Consider the following 18,650-nt stretch of genomic DNA (forward strand, 5'->3'; position numbering starts at 1 on the left):
TGACTTCTAGCCCATGTGGAATCCCCTGTCAAACCGTAAAAGGCTCAGATGGCCAATAAAAGGCCATGAAAGGGTTAATAATTGGAAGAGGAGCTAAAAGGATAGTAACATGGTCACAGATGGTCCTGGAATGCTCTGTACATTTCAGACTTGCTTATGTCACAGAGAAGGAAACAGAGAAGGGCCCTGTCTGAAACCAGACAGCTAAATGTAAGCGTCGGGGGAGCTGAGTTTTGTGTCTAGGACCCATCTCTGGCAGGCAATGCAGCAAAGCGACGCTATCCCACTCCCGATACTCTGGGCCAGCCGTTACTCTGGCTTGAGTTTCTGTGCTTATTGCTAGAAGCAATGAGAGTTACACGGGGCGGATCTCTGCTAGGCTGGATGGCTGCCAGGACCCCACTTCAGGAAACTGGGAATCCCATTGACGCTGCCAGTGATTAGGGGGCTACCCAGGCCTCTTCTTTCCCACTCTGCAAACTCCTGCTGACTGTGGCAGAGGTTTTGCAGAGTTGGCACTAACTGCTTTGGTGTCCTAAGCAAGTATGGGGTTTGGTCTCCTTCCCCCACCCAAATCACTTGAAGCACAGGCCACATCACAGAACCTCTGTGCCTCGGTTTCCCCAGCAGTCAAGCAAGGATTATAATATGTACCTGCTTCCCAGGGGCCTTGATCCATTACTGTCTGCAAAGATCTTTGAGGGGCTTGGATATCTTTGGATATTACAGAAATGCAGAGGGTTACTAATGATCCTCCTTCGGCTGGTGCTCTAGTTCTAGAATCCGTTATACCAGCTGCAGCGATGTTTCAGAGATAGTACCACAAAAGCCATTACAAAGCTTTGGGGGAGGACGCTGGAGCTCACAGAGCACCTGTCGAGCAGAAACAAGGAAGCAGAAACCTTGTGGCTGACAGGCCCAGTCTATGGGTTAGCGACCATGATAGACCCAGGACACTTTCCATGCAGTGCCACCTACTTAGCCTGTGTCTACGGTTGCTATTTACCAGCAGATTCCCTTAAAGATCTCTCTGCAGGTTCCCAGGAAAAAGGATGGATGGTGCTGCTGACACAACTCTCACCATACCTCTAGTGTCTCCAATGAATGCTTTGTAAGGAGAACGGATAACAAAAGGGTCTTCTATCTTTGGACCACTGTGGATTGCTCCTTGCAGCCAGCGATAGTTTTCTGGGGTCCAGATTGATTCTTTCCTGACTGGGGGTCCCCACCTTTGTATAAATTCTTATGTGGAAAGTGACACGCAATGAGCCAAATTCTGCTTTTGCTTACACGGGAGTAAACTCAGAGCAGCTCCAGGTGACTTCAGTGCAGCTACTCTGGACGTACATTAGTGAAACAGAGCCGCACGGGGTCCATTGGATCCAATTATGGCGATAGTGTTCGACTGGAGCAATTGACTGTCATGGGAGGAGGACTGAGCTGGTAGGGCCTGATCCAAACCCCATCTTTCCAATGAGTCGAGTGGCTCTGGCTCAGGGCCCCAATGAGCAGGAAACCATCAAACTCATCCATTTCTCGCCATTCCTCGTTAATGCAGAAAACACAATCGGGGCCTCTGCTTTCTTTGCTGCGACTTCCAGGAATGCAATTGCAAACCTTTCCGGGAGAAAGGAGTGTCTTTTAAAGTCAGTGTCATGTTTTTACACGTCCGGGGGCCGTTTGCCTTCTGCTGTATTGGAAAACGATCCCTACCCAGAAGGCCGCCAACCGTCCTTTCATCCAGGATAAGGTTAGGTCCAACGTACGGATTTGTCAGCTGTCTGTGCATTGCGGGGCTTAATTCATCCACGAGGATTTATGGGGAAATAAATGGGGATGCTGAAAATGAGCTTTGCGGCGAGCAGATTTATGGCCATAACAGAAGCTTCAGAAGTGAGGAAAATCCTGCAGTATAAAAACACTTCCCATTAATCCATATCCTTCCTAATTCAACCACGGCCATCAGAATGAGTCCTTCCATTCTTTTATGGAAGTTGGTAAATTAAACAGCAGCAAGTCACCACAGCAATTCAATACCCTTTCACCGGCATGCTGTGAAAGATCAAATGAGGGAATATGTAGCTACTGTACAGCAGAGAAATCAAAAGTCCAAGGAAATTACCAAGCCCCAGGAACGAAATACTCAGAGCAAACACCAACCATATGCTCATAAAATAAAATGCTTTATTAAGAATTGCAATAGCCTGAATGTTCATTCAAGCATTTCTCTGTGGAATGATGATACTCTACTCTTATATAGCACCTTTGTGCAAAGAGCTCAGTGTGTTTTTCAGACACTGATGAATTAAGCCTCACGGCTAGAAAAGAGTCCAAAATTGATTCCAGTTCAGCTGCTACAGAGTCTGGGCTGTTTACAATCTGGGGGTTGGCGTCCAGGTGTTATGGCTTGGGACCGTTTCCACTCACAAACACCCCTAGAAGCTGATACTTTAAGTATTATCATCCCCGTTTTACAGATGGAGAAACTGAGGCACAGAGGAGTCACCAAGCTAACAGTGAAGCAGTGGCAAAAACAGGAATAGATTTCAATAATTATGGCACTTAGTCCCTTGATCTAACTCCTAAGCCACACCACCTTTTCTGTCCCCTTTCATCCACAAATCAGTTTCAGCCTGGGCAACAGCAGTGCAAACGTCTCCACACAGCCCCACCAGCATGCCATCCTGACACTAGGAGTGAGAGGGCAATTCATTTGCCCTGCTCATCCAACCTTGGCCTTTTGATGAGATTGCCAAGAAGGAAAATAATTATTAGGCATGAACTGGGTTCCTTGGCAAACAAGTGGCTTTCTATCCCATTGCTGATACTCTGGGCCATCCAAAAAGGTTCGAATTTAACATAGAGGTTTAAATTTATGCCTGGTGTAACTCCATTGCAGTCAGTCAAGTCATACCAGGGATAAATATGGCCAAGCGTGTTTAATTTGTTAGTAAACACTCATCTTCTTTTGGACCATATCTGCATGAAATAAAGGCCGGTGTCAAGATTCAGCGTCATATTGTGATGTATTTCAGAACACTTCGAGACTTTATCAGCCACGGCCCTTTTCTTTGGCAGATTCTAGGTGAATCGCCTAATCTAGCAATTTGTTTCTAGCCCTAAAAACGCCTCCAATGCTCACAAGACCATCTGTTCTTGTGTGTAAGTAACCTAGTACAGGATTCCTAATTTCTCACACACCAGAGACATCAGCAAGCCAGCCTCAACTTCAGACAAGGATGCCTGAAAAGGTGAGCACCTAAATCTGTATTCACTAGGTACTTCAATCTGGATGGCGGTCTCTCACACTTTAGACATACAGACTGTCTAATGTTTGCCTAAAGCTTTATTCCCACATCCTGCTCGTAATAAAATGCTCTGAGTATGAGAGTCAGAAGTTCTCTCCATTCACTTAAAGCAGAGAATGTTTTATCTGGGAGGATGGCAGCTGAAAGCATTATTTCCAGAGGTAAACGGCTTTCCTAGATGAGTGGAGCAGCTGTGCTGGCCAGGCCACCTGCTGCTTTAACTCCAATACTTCAACAGAGGTGTGGAATTCCACACAAGGCTCTAAATGACCCCACAGGAAGAATTTAGTAGCCTGACTCCCATTCAAAAAGTGCAGTTCATATCCACTCACTGCTGGTGGCCATTCCAGGGTCATGCCTGTTTCACTGTGTGTACCATCAATGCGGTGGTACTTCTGGCTTTGACACTTTCCCTCCTAGAGCATTAAACTGAATGAACAATGGTCTATATGGAATTGAAGGCGGTTCTAGATTAAATATTTAAAAGGCACCAAAATGGACATTCTCCCCACCACACACACACACACACACACACACACACACACACACACACCCTTCACACTGCCCATCTCTTCAAGTAAACAAGACAGATAAACGGATTTGTCACAATGGGCCCCTTAGGTCCTGCCTCAGGCCAAACACCCCCGGGAGTCACTGGGAGTTGGGCTGAGGCAGGACAGAAGCCAAACTCAAGGCCACATCCTCCCACGGAGGAGAAGAGCCCCCAGCTTACAGAGTCTCCTATGAATTCTGTCATTGAGGATGGGAAGCTGCTCCCACTGGGCCTTGGAGAACATGACAGCTTCAAGCCTTGTGCTTCTAGGACTCCCCAGACCACAGATGTCTTTGCTCCACAAAGGGAGAAAGCACTTAACTTAACACAGCCACAGGTTTGCGGGGAGCAAGTACCCAGATAAATCCAGTTGGTTCCCATGCCCCATCCCCTCCAGCACCTGTTGTATTAACTTTCTCAGTGTGTGTGCATGGGGAGGGAGGGGTGATACACGCCCCTCTCAGCTCCCCCCCCCCCCCCATGCCTTACAGATCACTGACAAGGACAACCGTCAAGGCCCAAGGCAGGAAGGGATGGTGTCTGGGGGCAGACACAGGAGAAGGGAACACACAGAGAGTACACAGCACCAATGATCAGGATGAGAGCCGAACCCTTACTTTTAACAAATACAGTTTCTGGGTTTGGGTTTTCATTAATCCTGAAATATCAAAGAACCTTTCCAGTTCCAGTGGAGCTCAGCATGGCACTCGCAAGGGAAACCTCCTGCCCCTTCACATCCAGCTTTGTCATTTCAGTGGCTGGCTGCTGGAATCATCCCCTGGAATGGATGCTCCAGACACAGGCCTGTTTGCTTTGGAGGAACCAACAATGGATTATCTTATACACACAAGATTCCAGGAACAACTCAGCGCACCAGACGACACGGAGGCAATGAGGGCTGGATGCGGAGAGCAGCTCTCCGCGAGAACGGAAGGGACATTTCTGGAGCTAGACAAGCCGTGTGCGTGAATGAGGGATGCTTATGAGGCTTTCAACATTGTAGCATGAGACCTGGCACAACGTTTATTTTGCTGTATTTCTTAAATGCCGTCCCGACAGGATTTTCAAAGATAATTAAGCAATGGAATGTCCTGTTCTGCTAAGACTTCTTGGCTGTCAGAAGCGATGTCTAAACAGCCGAAGTGCAGTTCTGGAGCACAGCCCCACAGGGCAAACAGAAGCTGTGTTTGTTCATCATCTGGCTTTACAGACCTACTTATCTTCCTCAGCACATGGTGCCCGCTGTGAAACTACACTCAAAGCGTTCACCCATCTGGTTCCGTCCTCTGAAATTCACTGGCATTGACTTTGGTGACACAGCAAGGTCCAAAGAATAGGGCGAGGGTCAGGAGACCTGGTTCTGGTGTGTGATCTTGGGCAGTTCCCTTCACGGTGTCTCTATCCCCTCTCACCCTCTGTCTTGTCTATTTAGACTGTAAATTCCTTAGGACAGAATGATGCCCTACGTGTACATACAGCACCAGCACCATGGGGGCCAGGATCTTAGTTGGGGAGTCTGGCACCACTGTAACTCACCTAATAATAGCAACGACAACTATGCATTGGCTGGGTTCCCCTTGTAAGCCTAGGCTCAAAGGTGTACAACACTACCCAGACAGGGGCTTAGCCAGCCCATGGGCCCTACTGGTTTATATGGAGACGACGTGTTGGCTGATGTCCCATCACAGCCTTCTTCCTGGTGGTCTCTGCACAATGCTTGGGATGGAGTTGTGCAGTACAGCAATGTGTTACAACTCCTGTCAGCCACAAGCATATGCATTCTGTAGATTTCTAGAAGTTTTTCTTTTGGGGGGATGGGTGGGCAAGGGAGGCAGGGTTTTGATGCCAGTGTGAGGCTCAAGGTAAATTAAAACCAACAATCAATGCAGATCTCAGAACTTTGCTGTGACTTGGTAAGAAGCCCACTGTGCACTCCTTCCTCACCCTGGTGAGATCGCTGCAAAGAATTATCAAGGCACAGTGAAAGGAATGCTGCTTGTCTGTCCAGCATTCGTTTTCCTATCAAAACACGGTCCTGGCCAGACATTTGTTAAGTTTCTTAAACATTTGCCAAAGTGCTGAGCACCCTAAACACCCCCTGAAGTCAACAGAAGTGCAAGAGGCTGCCCATAATTTTCACAGCTCTTATATTTCCCGTAATCTGTGACAAACTATGGAATCTAATCTATGAAATGGGACAATTTTGTCCTTGATTTCCATGGGGCTTTAGTTGCCATATTTCTGGTCTCTCCCTTCTACTCTCTCTTTCCTCCTTACTCTTTTCTACCCTCTCCCTACATTCTCCTTCGTATCTTCTTCTCTTGCTTGTTAGAACCATCTGAAGGATGACCAGAGAAAACATCCTAAAAAATCATACTGTACCAGTGCACTCCCCTCTTTAATACTATATGAATTGTAATTTCTCAGAGTATTTTCCAAACGAAAAAAGGCTTCAGACCCCATCCAAAGATCACATATTTTCAGCCCGGCTTCTCAGCTACCAAATGAGTAAATCTTCCACACCCACACCACGGTTCTCATTTAAGACTGCAGAATCTGGCTTTTATTTGCAATTACCACAGCAATTTCACATGTCAATTTCACTACAGCCAGTTGTTGAGTCTTATCAAACAATGCTGTTCTGGAGATTTCTAGAAAATCCAGAGTGCAATTAGCCTAGGTCAGTTAATGAATATTATAGGCCAGCTCTTCAGCTTGATACAAACTGGCACAGCTCTGTTGTCTTCAATGGAGCTACACAGATTTACAGCAGCTGGGGATATATGCACCGCATTTCCGTGAGGATAATGGGCCTGGTTCTCTTCTCACTCAGCCCAATGGATTTACTTCCAATTTAGTGAAAGAAGAATCAGTCCCTGATTCTATGCTTCTGCCTCAGAAAAGTTTTCAGAATCATTTGAATCCCTCAGATTTCTCAATATAATTTTTAGGAGTAGTCCCCCACTCCCCAGTGATAAAGCTATTGCACCTACATGTAGGGTGACCAGACAGCAAGTGTGAAAAATCGGGAGGGGGGGTGTAATAGGAACCTATATAAGAAAAAAACCCCAAAATCGGGACTGTCCCTATAAAATTGGGACATCTGGTCATCCTGCCTACATGTATATTGAGTAGATCCTGACCCATCTCTGAGCACCTTTCAGTGATGCATTTAGCAATGTGATTTGCATCTGTCAGACTTGGTTACCAGGTATTGGTTCATTCCCCATCTCTAATGCAAATTCAAACTTGCCCTGCTGTTTTTCAGTGGTCTCACTCTAAATCATGGCTCTGACCTTTTCTCCATTAGGCCAACTTAGGCCCGGTCCCAACATTGGGGAAGGTGGGTAAGAAGAACCATCGATCCCCCTTTACTTGCAGTGTTCCTTCTCTTTAGAACGCTGTTGGTGGAAATGACTGACATGTAAAGACAGGTGCTTTGAAAAACGTGTGACCCAATTTCTTTGTATGTTAAAGAAACGCTGTGCCAAAAGTCTTTGTCCTACTAAAGAAACTTAATGGAGAAATATTCCTGAGTGTATATGTGCACTGGAATATTGTAGGCCTTAACTAAGGCATAAATTTTTAATATTGAGAGTAACTAACTAGCGGAACAATTTACCAAGCGTCATGGTGGATTCTCCATCACTGATCATTTTAAAATCAAGATTTGATGTTTTTCTGATGTATCTGCTCAAGGAATTATTTTGGGCAAGTTATCTAGGAGCTCAGACCAGATGATCACAATGATTCCTTCTGGTCTTGGAATCTATGAAATGAAGAAGATACAGCTCGCAAATAAACGAATAATTCCTCAGTGAAATAGTTAGACTTAACTGTATTTCCCTATTGCTAAAAACCACTTAAGTCCCTAATGAGATAATGAAATTGAAGCAGGCATAAAGATGAAGAAGATCTTGTTCAGGGAGTGTGGTGGGGGAGATTTGATTTCCCTTTGCAAAGTGCATTTAAAAAGAAGCTATTTTTAAAAAAATAATAATTTACATTGGAGATGGATCCAAACAAGAATCCTATATCCAAAGATCCACTGATATCAATGGGAGTATTTCCATTCAATTCAGTTGGGCCAGGATTCCACCCCAAACCTGGGGAAACTCTAGATCCACATTCAAACTTTTTATTAAATTAAAAGATGTAGCTACAATTTCTCTGATGGTTCAAACTAAAATCAGTCTCTCTTGTCAAAATGTATTTTGCCTCCACCACAAGAACACACTGGTTTGCTGTGGTAGGGTTGCTTTGGAGTCCTGGGCTGCTGGCACGGATTAATTTATACACCAAAGAAAATGCACTGATACACTTCTTTAAAATTACTTAATAAATATCACAGTATGGCACAGAGGCACTTAAATACAGGGCAATTTATAAGAGCTAATCTATAGTGTTTGAAAGCAATTCTTCTCTGGCTTTTTTTACAGTATAGTTTATAATTTTATGTGGCATGCTGGTAACACAGTCTCACAAAATGCTGCACAGAAAGAACCCGTCTACAGCTTCAGTGTTAACAAGTGTTGGGCTGCCATCCCACTCCCTGGAGCTCAGGGGTTCTCAAACTGGGGGCTGTGACCCCTCAGGGGGTTGTGAGATTATTATGTAGGGGGTAATGAGCTGTCAGCCTCCACCCCAAACCCCGCTTCACCTCCAGCATTTATAATAGTGTTAAATATTTAAAATATTTTAATTGATTAAGGGGGGGGCGCACTCAGAGGCTTGCTATGTGAAAGGGGTCACCAACACAAAGGTTTGAAGAAACCTGATGTAGCTGGTGTGGAGGCTATAGCTGGAGAGAGGATTTCCTGCCCCCTCCCACCATTACCCCTGCTGCTGCAATAGCCCCTTGGGTTGTCAGGGTGTTGGAGCAGCCTTCAGGCTGCTCAAACTTACGCCAGGAAACCAGACTGGCACCCCGCTGGCCCAGGATCAAGGGAGCACAAGGGTATATTAAAGCCCTTTTTGCCATGGAATGAACTCACTGTTTCTTGCAAGCAGCGCCACAATTGTATATTTAGATGGCCACGTGTTTATTTTATTTTCTCTTGTGTGTGTTATTTCCTATTGTGTCCAAGCATTGGCCTGTTTCATGCTAGACAATGATACACAGGTTGGCACGTTAAAAATTAGAAATAAAAAGTTCATAAAATATAAAAACCTGCTCTATTCTTTACTTCTTCCTTCTATCACGTCAAGAGAGAACAATGGGTTCTGCTTTATTCTTGGCAAGGCTCACCATCTGGAAATCCATTTTAAAGAGGCACTATGAAATAACCAGATGTTGGCTTTGAAGCACAGTATACATTCATCTTCTGCTTGCACACACGGTCACTCCTGAAGCCCCGGCCTGCTTTGAAACTTCAATGCTGTTTCCTTCCGGGTTGGTTAGGAAGGTGCTGATGAGGGTAGAAGGTTAAAATTCTAACTGATCTGCGCTGAAACATCATCATCACCAGCACTTCATAGGCAAGCCATTGGGAAAACATATGCAAGCTGTAAGGCCCAGACTTGGTGTCACTAGCAGGTTGTTCTTATCCTTGCATCTCTGCCACGCCTCTAGCTCAAGGATGCCAAGACTGGTGGATGTCCGGGTTTGGTTCATGCCTGGATTGACCTGTTCTCAATAAACAAACGTACACTGCATGTAAACATACTCTGCAACTCTTCAAAGTGACTTAGGCAACAGCTTCATTGTTTTACGGTTACTGTAATCAGCCTCTGGACCTTCTGCCTTTGCCTTGCATTCATATTCATCAAATTGGTCTCTCAGGTCTTGTGTATATGACTTCAAAGATCGGATGATGATGACAACAGACAAGTGCATCTCCTTTTTTATATAGTCTTGCCTGTTTCACTGAAACAGAAGAGAATGTCATGCCAAAGAATCGTGACATATACGGTCTCCAGCTTGTCCATTTTTTACTGAGTTTTTGACCATCATACATGGTGTCTCTTGGCTGATGGTAGGTTATCATTGGCCAAAGAATCAAGAGTTGCTTGAATCCCTTCACAGACATCACACGGAGCCTTCGCTGCGTCAGCATGAGCTGACCATTGAGTGTTAGACAAGCGCTTCACAACCTTGTAAAGACACTAACACATTCCAACGATGAGTAGATGAAGCAAAAAATGTGTACAATCTTTGCGTGAAGTCAAAGTATGAAACAACTCGCATGCTCCATTCAGCAGCCTTAACACCTACTAGGTTCGAGGAATGTCCTGCCCAGGGAACGTACACAGCAAATTCATTCATTCCTTTTAGCTTTGCTGCAAACTTGAGTTGGTTGGGTGGAGCAAAATTTGGCCCAGTGCTTCTACTCATGTGAGTAAGGGCTAAAGGATGTCGTTCCTCATGTGGAAGGGGGCAAAGAAGGCTGCTGGGCAGGACATTGAGAGCATTATTGTTCCTGTTAAATCTGTTGTTTTTTCCAAAGCCCTTCTAACCTGAATATAAACAGACTCTCCTGGCTGAAACATGCCTGACAAGCTTCAGCCCCAAAATTAAATTAAACCCCATTTTCTTTGCTTTTCTGGAGAAAGAGTCCAAACAAAAGAGCCCTTTCCCAGCCTATAATTGTTATTACACTTGGGAAAAAAAAGATGCTAACTTTTCTAATATGATTGTTTGGAAGCCCTCGGTCCTACTCCCATGGGACTCAGCAGCAAAGCTCCATTGAGATCAGTGAAGCAGAATCAGGCCCAGAGAGCTTTCTTTGGTCTGATGCGAGCTGGCTTGTTGATGTTTGAAAATCAGGATCTGTGCATGAACATTATATTTCCCAGTATAGACTCTGGAATAACTCCATTCCGTGGGGATGCACCTTAACCCTCTGAAAGAGCCAAACCTCAGCCACTGCAATCCTTGGCATTGCTCCATTAAAGTCAATTTGTACCAGCTGAGTATCTGTTCCGGTATGCCAAGGAGATACTAATTGAGTCAATACGCCAAATTCATCACCGGCGTAACTCCACAGGAGGCGGTGGAGATACACCAGGGATGAGTATGGCCTGATGTTACTTAGCAGAGCTAGGAGAATTGTGGTCAGTTTGCTTGGCAGAGATTTCCAGTTTCTTCTTCTTCTGTGTGGCATTCTGTGAGAGATAGCTCAGTGGTTTGAGCATTGGCCTGCTAAACCCAGGGTTGTGAGTTCAATCCTTGAGGGGGCAACTTAGGGATCTGGGGCAAAAATCTTTCTGGGGATTGGTCCTGCTTTAAGCAGGGGGTTGGACTAGATGACCTCCTGAGGTCCCTTCCAACCCTAATATTCTATGCATTCTATACTCCCCAGAGTTTCACTGTTAATTTACATTTGAAGAAACCCAAACATCTCTAAGAGAAACAACTGCAAGTTAAAGCCACCAAATTTTCACAGTTTTGCACCAAAACCTCAAATTTTCCCCAGTATCAATATGAAAGCACAACATGACCAACATTTCCTCAAAAACTGGCACCAGATGTGCTTCAAAGGGTCACAAACCTTTAAATAAACCCAATCTGAGGTGAAAACAAGAACCCCAGTCAAGAGACCACTGCCTACCATGCTCACCAGTATTGTCTCATTGTTTCTTTGTGCTCCCCCATCTGTCTGTCTTTATCCACCTGTTGTCTCGTGTTTTATACTTAAACTGTAAATTCCTGGAGTAGGAGATAATCTTTTCGTTCTGTGTTTGTACAATGCCTAATACAGTGGGGTCTGTTGTGATAATTGGCCCTACAACTTTACCCTAATTGTGAGCTCAACTTATAAGAAGTACATGAAAGCTCATAAGATGTCACAATGACCTATAATAACAAATGTTGATGGGAAAAGGCACAATAAAGAGATGCCAACACTGAAGGAGTCCAAACCCAAAGCCCTACTGATATAACTCGAGGACTGTGTTAAGATCATGCTTGGTAAACAAGAAAAGTGTGGAACCAGAAAACAGTGAACCCTAATTGGTGGACAAAACAATGAGGGGATGGGCTATTCTGCCCACCATTCCCTTTCTGGGTCTTTAAAGAAAGAGACTTTGGCTTCACCATTATGGCTGCCTCTCCCACCATTTTCTGGAATGCCAGGCCTTCATCAACCTGATGCCGAGAGATGGCCTGAGCAGACCAGGCCAGAGAGAGGGACCCAGATGACATTGCTACTTCTACTGGCTCCAGCTGAATCCCAAATACCACCTCGGATGAAATGGGATCGGACTTTAACAACAACAGGTCCAGCCCATTTCAACTAATTTCTTCTCTTACCATCAGTTATTACCATCTTTGATACCATCTAAGAGACTGACAAACAAGGGTTGTTGTTTTTCCCCTTCTAAGGGCTCTTACCAGCTAAAGAAAAATGGAACAAGGGATGTTGTTAAAATGAAAGCCTTATTTAACACTTTGCATTTCAAATACTTAAATGATTTCCCTTCTTTTCTTTATCTTTAATAAAAGGTTTAAAGGATTTTTAATAGGGTATTGATGGTACCAAGCAGGCTGAGGTCTCTGTATGCCAAACCCCGGACCTTGTTTAACACTGTTTAATGTTGGACAGAGACTGGGTTATGTTAAAACCTTTAGCTCACATATTCCATCTAAATTAATACCACAGGTACTGGCCAATGACTAGGGCTCCTAGGGGCTACAACAATCAATATATCTCACAAATAAAACAACAACTGTGACTCTACTTTTCTGTGGTTCCATATGAATATTTCACACTTAGTGGCTAAGAAAAAAGTGTTGCCCTCATATTTTTGTTTACAGGAACCAGCTTTTAATCCATGGCGTGGTGCATTACAACATGTTGAGAAGTCAGGAATGAGACAGGGACCATCCTCCCCTGCTTGTTTTGTGATAATTATCCTGCAGTATTTTGTTTTGGAAACACTGATATGAAACATGCTTCCTGAGGTCCCCAGGTACCATGCTTTTTTTCTTTGAACCTTAATTCCTAATTTGCTTGGTATTTTAGGCAAAGCCTGCCAGAATTATAGTTGTAGCTTAAAATTAATCTTTCACCAGCCACAGATTCTCAAACTCCCACAGTGCTTTTAACACTTCAGAGGTAGGTTTTACATCTGTTACATAAATGATGTATGTAAAACTGAATAGCATTTAACCATGGTCCACAGTTTAACTCATAACCAAATCCTTCCAGTGGGAAATGTCTGGTCATTCCTTGACTCCTAGTCACAGCCTGTAAATTCTCCTTTGTGCAATAAAAGCAAACTACTGTAGTACATTTTCTGGATCTTTTCCAAAGATTTTAGGCAGCTGGGCCATGACTTTAAGCTGAAGGGTTGTTTGTTTTAAGTTACAAAATAATTTTGTGCCTGAAAGGTCTGATGATGGTTCAAACCTCACAGTGGGCCCCTGGGACTCTATGACATCTCCAAGACTGAATATATAACATGGAAAACATTGCTGGGGACTAGGGTATCAAACAAGATTAAAAAAAAAAAAAAAGTCGGCATTAGTTATCCCTGTAGAATGGTTGGGTAGCTCCAAGGAGTCAGGTGGTAAATGAAATCAGAACTCCCAGTTCCTTGTTCTAGAATGGATTTAACTTTATTGTAAAACAGTGTTTGCTGTGGAACCAAGTGGGCAATTAGGCCCAGAACAAAGGTATTTAGGTGCTGAAATATGTGTGAGGATCTGGGCCATTGTTACTTAAAATCCTGTATTCTCCTTTTGCATAAAGATGCAAGAGGGAGGAACTTACAGAGAAATCCACACATAAGCAGAGGGAGATTAGCATCAAATCCCTATGGGAGGCTGGCAGTGTGAATGGGAATGTAGCCAGGCAAACAAGAGTAGGTGCTCAGATACCATGGTTATGGGTGCAGTATAAAAACCAGAACAGAAAAGAATAAGATTTAGATTAGCAGACTCATTGCCTTGGGATGTTGTGATAGCCAAAAGTATAATTGGGTTAAAAAAAGAACTAGATAATAGATCCATCAACAGCTATTAGCTAAGATAGTCAGGGATGTAACCCCATGCTTGGGGTGATCCTAAACCTCTGATTGCCAGAAACTGGTTGGGGAAAACTAGGGTGGATCTCTCTAAAATTACACTGTTCTATACACTCCCCCTGAAGTTCTGGTACTGGTCACTGTTGGAAAATTTATCATGCAAAATTCAGATAAATACACTATTGTTTTACAATTAGTTATACTTCCTATATCAAATCATAGAAGTAACTGTGTAGGAAACCACACAGCCTCCTGAGAGTTAATCCACAGTAGCAAATGGGAAGGAGAGTGAAGAGCAGGTGGCCTGGCATGGAAGCTGAGCAGACAAGCCCTTTAAGTCCTAGACAATCTCTACGGACCTCTGGATGCATCATCCCTTTAGCCTCAGGAGGAATTCTGGCTTTGGACTGAATGCTAATTCAGGGAAAGATGAAGTTTCAATTAATTCCAGCTTTAAAATTAACAGGTGAAAAGCATTAAGAAGGAAAAAAAAGGATGAAAAAATGTCCATTTCATTCTAACACATTCCTCCGTCTTAAATACTGAATAAATTTGTGCTGGTTGAAAATCCTAGAAACCGGAGACTCTGGAGGGATTCTGAACTGTGAGTTCAGATCTGGATTTTGAACCCGGAGCTGAAATTGTTCAAAGTTTGGGTGTTGTCCTGATTAGGGGCTCTTATTTGGACCACTGAAGATACGGCGTGACATTTGGCTCTAGAATGAGATCTGGAGCCCAAAGTTCTGCAGTATTTGGATCTTCAGATCCGTGTCCACTAGAAATGGGTTAGTTTGCACAATAAAACACAGAGAAGGTATTTGACTAAGAAAACTCCCAAGTATCCCTCACACAAAAAGAGTAAACAGTGAAAGCTAAAACCTTTCTCACGCAGCCTCAGGAACTACAATATTAGAAATGAATGAATTGTGACCCACAAGAATCATGTATATGTAATAATAGTATATATACAAGTTTTACGTCCTCAGTAGACGTCAGCCACTGGAGGGCGACATGGCACACATTAGAGACAACAGTAACTTAGGTTAACCACTACATGGTGACACAATCCTATGCACTCATACATTGCTCTGCCATTATTTATGGCAGAAAACACATATAACCTGTTGGAAGACAGGCAGGCATACAAATACAGTGCATTATTATATAGACATCATAGCAGTCTTGGAGAATGTGAGGATAAACCACATTGGACAGGCCCAAGGACAGCCACATATCATGTTTGTTATCAGCACATCACACGTTGGAAATACTCAGCTCTTGTCTGGCTGTGTGGCTTACAACTCTGAGGATGCATGGGAGCAAAGCAACATCCCCCTGCCAAGCTGGAGAACGGATGGTATCTTCCATATTCGGCTAGTGGAAAGAATCTGAACTCCCTGTGGAGAAATACCTGTCAGACTCAAGCTCTGCATGCGACAGACCATGGCATTCAACATGCCCCATGCACTGACCAATCTACCATTAACCTGGTGCAATGATTGCAGGTGAGTGATGGTGAAACCAGAGACCGATCACCAGGTCTGAATTCCATGGGGAATTGTTTTTAATGAACCTCTGCACGAACATGCTGGTGGTCTTTCCCCGAGCAATGTGTGTATGTCTCCTGAACATTCTTTGTAGCCTCTCCAGCTGCGTTTATCCTTGACAGGGGAGGCTCAGACAAGTACAGCTGGAAAATCTCAAGCAGACAGGCCTGCGCCCGCAGCAGTCTAGTTTTAATATCCCGTTTAGTTTTCTTCACATGTGGAATAACCTTCTCCTTGTTTTGCAGAGAAAGTCTTTGTCATGCATCTTCCTGAAATAGTGACTCTTGGAATCCAGTGCAAAATATTCAGAGACAGTGACAGACACATCCTCTGTATTGGCAATACCTCCCAACCTTGTGTCGTTCGCAAATTTTATTAGCACACACTCACTTTTTGTGCCAAGGTCATTAATGAAAATGTTCGGTAACACTGGTCCTGTAGTAGGGTCCTCGGCGGGCTGGGTGGCATCCACACAGTTGTGGGAGAGTGGCTGGAGAGCCTGGGTCCACCCATTCCACTGGGCTACAACCCAGAGCCCTAGGAGGGTTAGGAGTGTTGACCCCAGGAAGAGGCCTGGGTGCACCGTCTGAGTTACCCTCCCTGGGTCGCTTCCTACCATTGCTTCTGCTTCTGGTGCCAGATAAGGAAAAATAAAAAGGAAGCCAAACTGTCAGCCCCAGCCGGGCCCAGCATATACTACTTCCGGGAGGTGTCTCTCGCCCAGTGGTTCTCAACCTTTCCAGACCCTGTCCCCCTTTCAGGAGTCTGATTTGTCTTATGTACCCCAAGTTTCACCTCATTTAAAAACGACTCGCTTACAAAACCAGACATAAAAATACGAACGTGTCACAGCTCACCGTTACTGAAAAAGTGCTGCTGACGTTCTCATTTTTACCATATAATTATCAAATGCATCAATTGGAATATGAATATTGTACTCACATTTCAGTGTGATGCTTGAGCCTGGTTTTCACTTGCGAGCCTTGTCATTCTGGGAGGCAGTGAAGCGACAGCAACAATTAGGTTTTTCTCCACGTTGAGGCTATTCTACTCTTAGGCCCGGCCTCAGGGGGTGCCAAGCAGGGCGATTGTGCGGGCCCCATGCCACAGGGGGGGCCTGAGAAGCTAAGTTGTTCAGGCTTCAGCATCATCCCTGGGCACCAGTGAGTCTAATGCTGGCCCTGGTGAAGCTCGAGTCCCGCTGCTTGGGGTTGAAGCCCTCGGGTTTTGGCTGTCCGTCTGTCTCGGGTTTTGGCGAGGAGTCTAACCAGCACTGGTGACCCCATTACAAGGAACTTATGACCCACTTTGGGGTCTCAACCCCCAGTTTGAGAATCGCTGATATAGTATATGGAGCAGGAGCCTGCAAGCTAGGCCTGCACTCCTCCCCGGCCTAGGCCTGCACCTCCTCCCCAGCCTCCAGAGCTGGGTTGCTCCCTTTTCAACCCGGCCTCCAGTAGCAACATGGGTTGGAGGGGCAGGTCTAACTGGGCTCAATACTGTCCTTTAGTCCCTTCTGCCCCAGTGTGGGGTTTGTATACCCCATCGTAGGTCCCAAGACTGATCCCTGAGGAACAGCACTAGTAACCTCCCTCCTGCCTAACTGTTCACCTCTCAGTGTGACCCGTTGTAGTCTCCCCTTTAACCAGTTCCTTACCCACTTTTTGATTCTCTTATTAATCCCCATCTTCTCCAATTTAACTGATAATTTCCCATGTGGTACTGTAGGAATTGCCTAACTGAAATCCAGGTAGATTAGATCCACTAAAAAAAATCAGTGATCTTCTCAAAAAAAGAAATCAGGTTGGTCTGGCACACTCTACCTTTTGTAAAAGCATGCTGTATTTTATTCCAATTATCGTTTACCTCTATGTCCTTAACTACTTTCTCTTTCAACACTTGTTCCAAGGCCTGGCATACAATTGAGGTCAAACTAATGGGCCTATAGCTTCCTGGATCATTTTTTTCCCTTTCTTAAATATCGGTTCTATAGTTGCAATTCTCCAGGCATAGGGCACAACCCCCGAGTTTATGGGCTCATTAAAAATCCTTGCTATTAGGCTGGCAATTTCATGTGCTAGTTCCTTTAACATTCTTGGATAGAGATTAGCTGTTCGCCTTCCCCCGCCCCGATTTGGTCCCATTAAGGTGTTTGATTTCCATCTCGGATGTGGTAATTTCTACATCCATGTCCTCTCTTCTACTGTCCCCAAGCTCATTATTTTTATTAAAAACGAGGCAAAGTATTTGTTTAGCTGGTGGGCCATCCCCATATTATCTTTAGTCTCCACCCATCCTCAGTTCTTAGTAGTCTCACTTCTTCTTTCCCTACTTCATCACTCAGCTTCTGCCAACATCTTGGTCTCCTTTGGTATGTTCCTCCTTCCAGCCTCAATTTCCCCTTCATCTCCTTCTCTAGCAAACGTCTCTGCCCCTTCTGCCTTGCCACCCAGTATGCCTGGAACTCTCTCCCAAAACCGGCCCGGCACACTCACCTCATCACATCCCTCCTGACACGCAGGGCCGCTGCAGAGCCGCAGAAGAAAGAAGAGAACTGAGCGGAATTAAACGGAAAATAGTAAACAAACAACTCCCCACCATTACCCCGCCTTACCTCAGAAATAACCCCAAAAGGTTGCTCTCCAAGAAGTGCCTGTGAACTAACCAGGGTCTCAGTTCTGTGATGAGCTCTGAATGGGCATGGGGCTATTCCCATATAGAGCTCATTGCAGGACTGGGGCTTATGTCACTGTTATTTAACCGGCCCTGTCTGATCCTGTGCTCTCATGTTATGATATCTAAATTTTAAAGTGTAAGCTCTTCAAGGCAGGGACGTATCTATTTATCAGGGTTCTTATTTGGCCCCCCATAAGCCTAGTATCTAAATCTCTTCCACAAGTAAAAACGGTAACAGTGATCTCTCTCTCCCTCTTGTCTGTCATCCTGTTCACTGAGGCTCCTGTCACACCTCAGGACATGGTATAAGTAATGAAGAAATAATACTCCAGTACTAAACGACATACTTGCTCTCCAGTGCAGTTTCTATATCCTTTGTCAGCCCCTTTGCTCTCTCCGGTTACTCATCTCCATTAGGGCACTGTAGCTCCCCAATCTGCCGTTGCTTTGCATTGTTTTGCAGAAAGTTTGAATATGCAATCACCTTGTTCAGGGATTATTCAGACTGCGGTTTCCTCCTCACTCTTCTATTTGGTTTCCTCTGAGCCCTGTGGCTCAGTGCCACCTCCTAAGCTACACGCTGTGCTATATAAGAGACCC

At 44.6% G+C, this 18,650-nt stretch overlaps 1 protein-coding gene across 1 annotated transcript in view; it reads right to left on the bottom strand.

The window, feature by feature from the left end:
* LOC101953943 (gonadotropin-releasing hormone II receptor-like) overlaps positions 1 to 16,426 on the bottom strand; it is a 51,826-nt gene extending 35,400 nt beyond the window's left edge. Inside the window, exon 1 of the mRNA XM_065559200.1 lies at positions 16,317 to 16,426. The gene's annotated coding sequence lies outside the window, so the exon portion shown is untranslated. The remainder of the gene's footprint in view (positions 1 to 16,316) is intronic.
* Positions 16,427 to 18,650: the final 2,224 nt, after the last annotated feature.

Source organism: Chrysemys picta, chromosome 10, assembly GCF_011386835.1.
Source record: "Chrysemys picta bellii isolate R12L10 chromosome 10, ASM1138683v2, whole genome shotgun sequence".
Taxonomy (NCBI): Eukaryota; Metazoa; Chordata; order Testudines; family Emydidae; genus Chrysemys; species Chrysemys picta.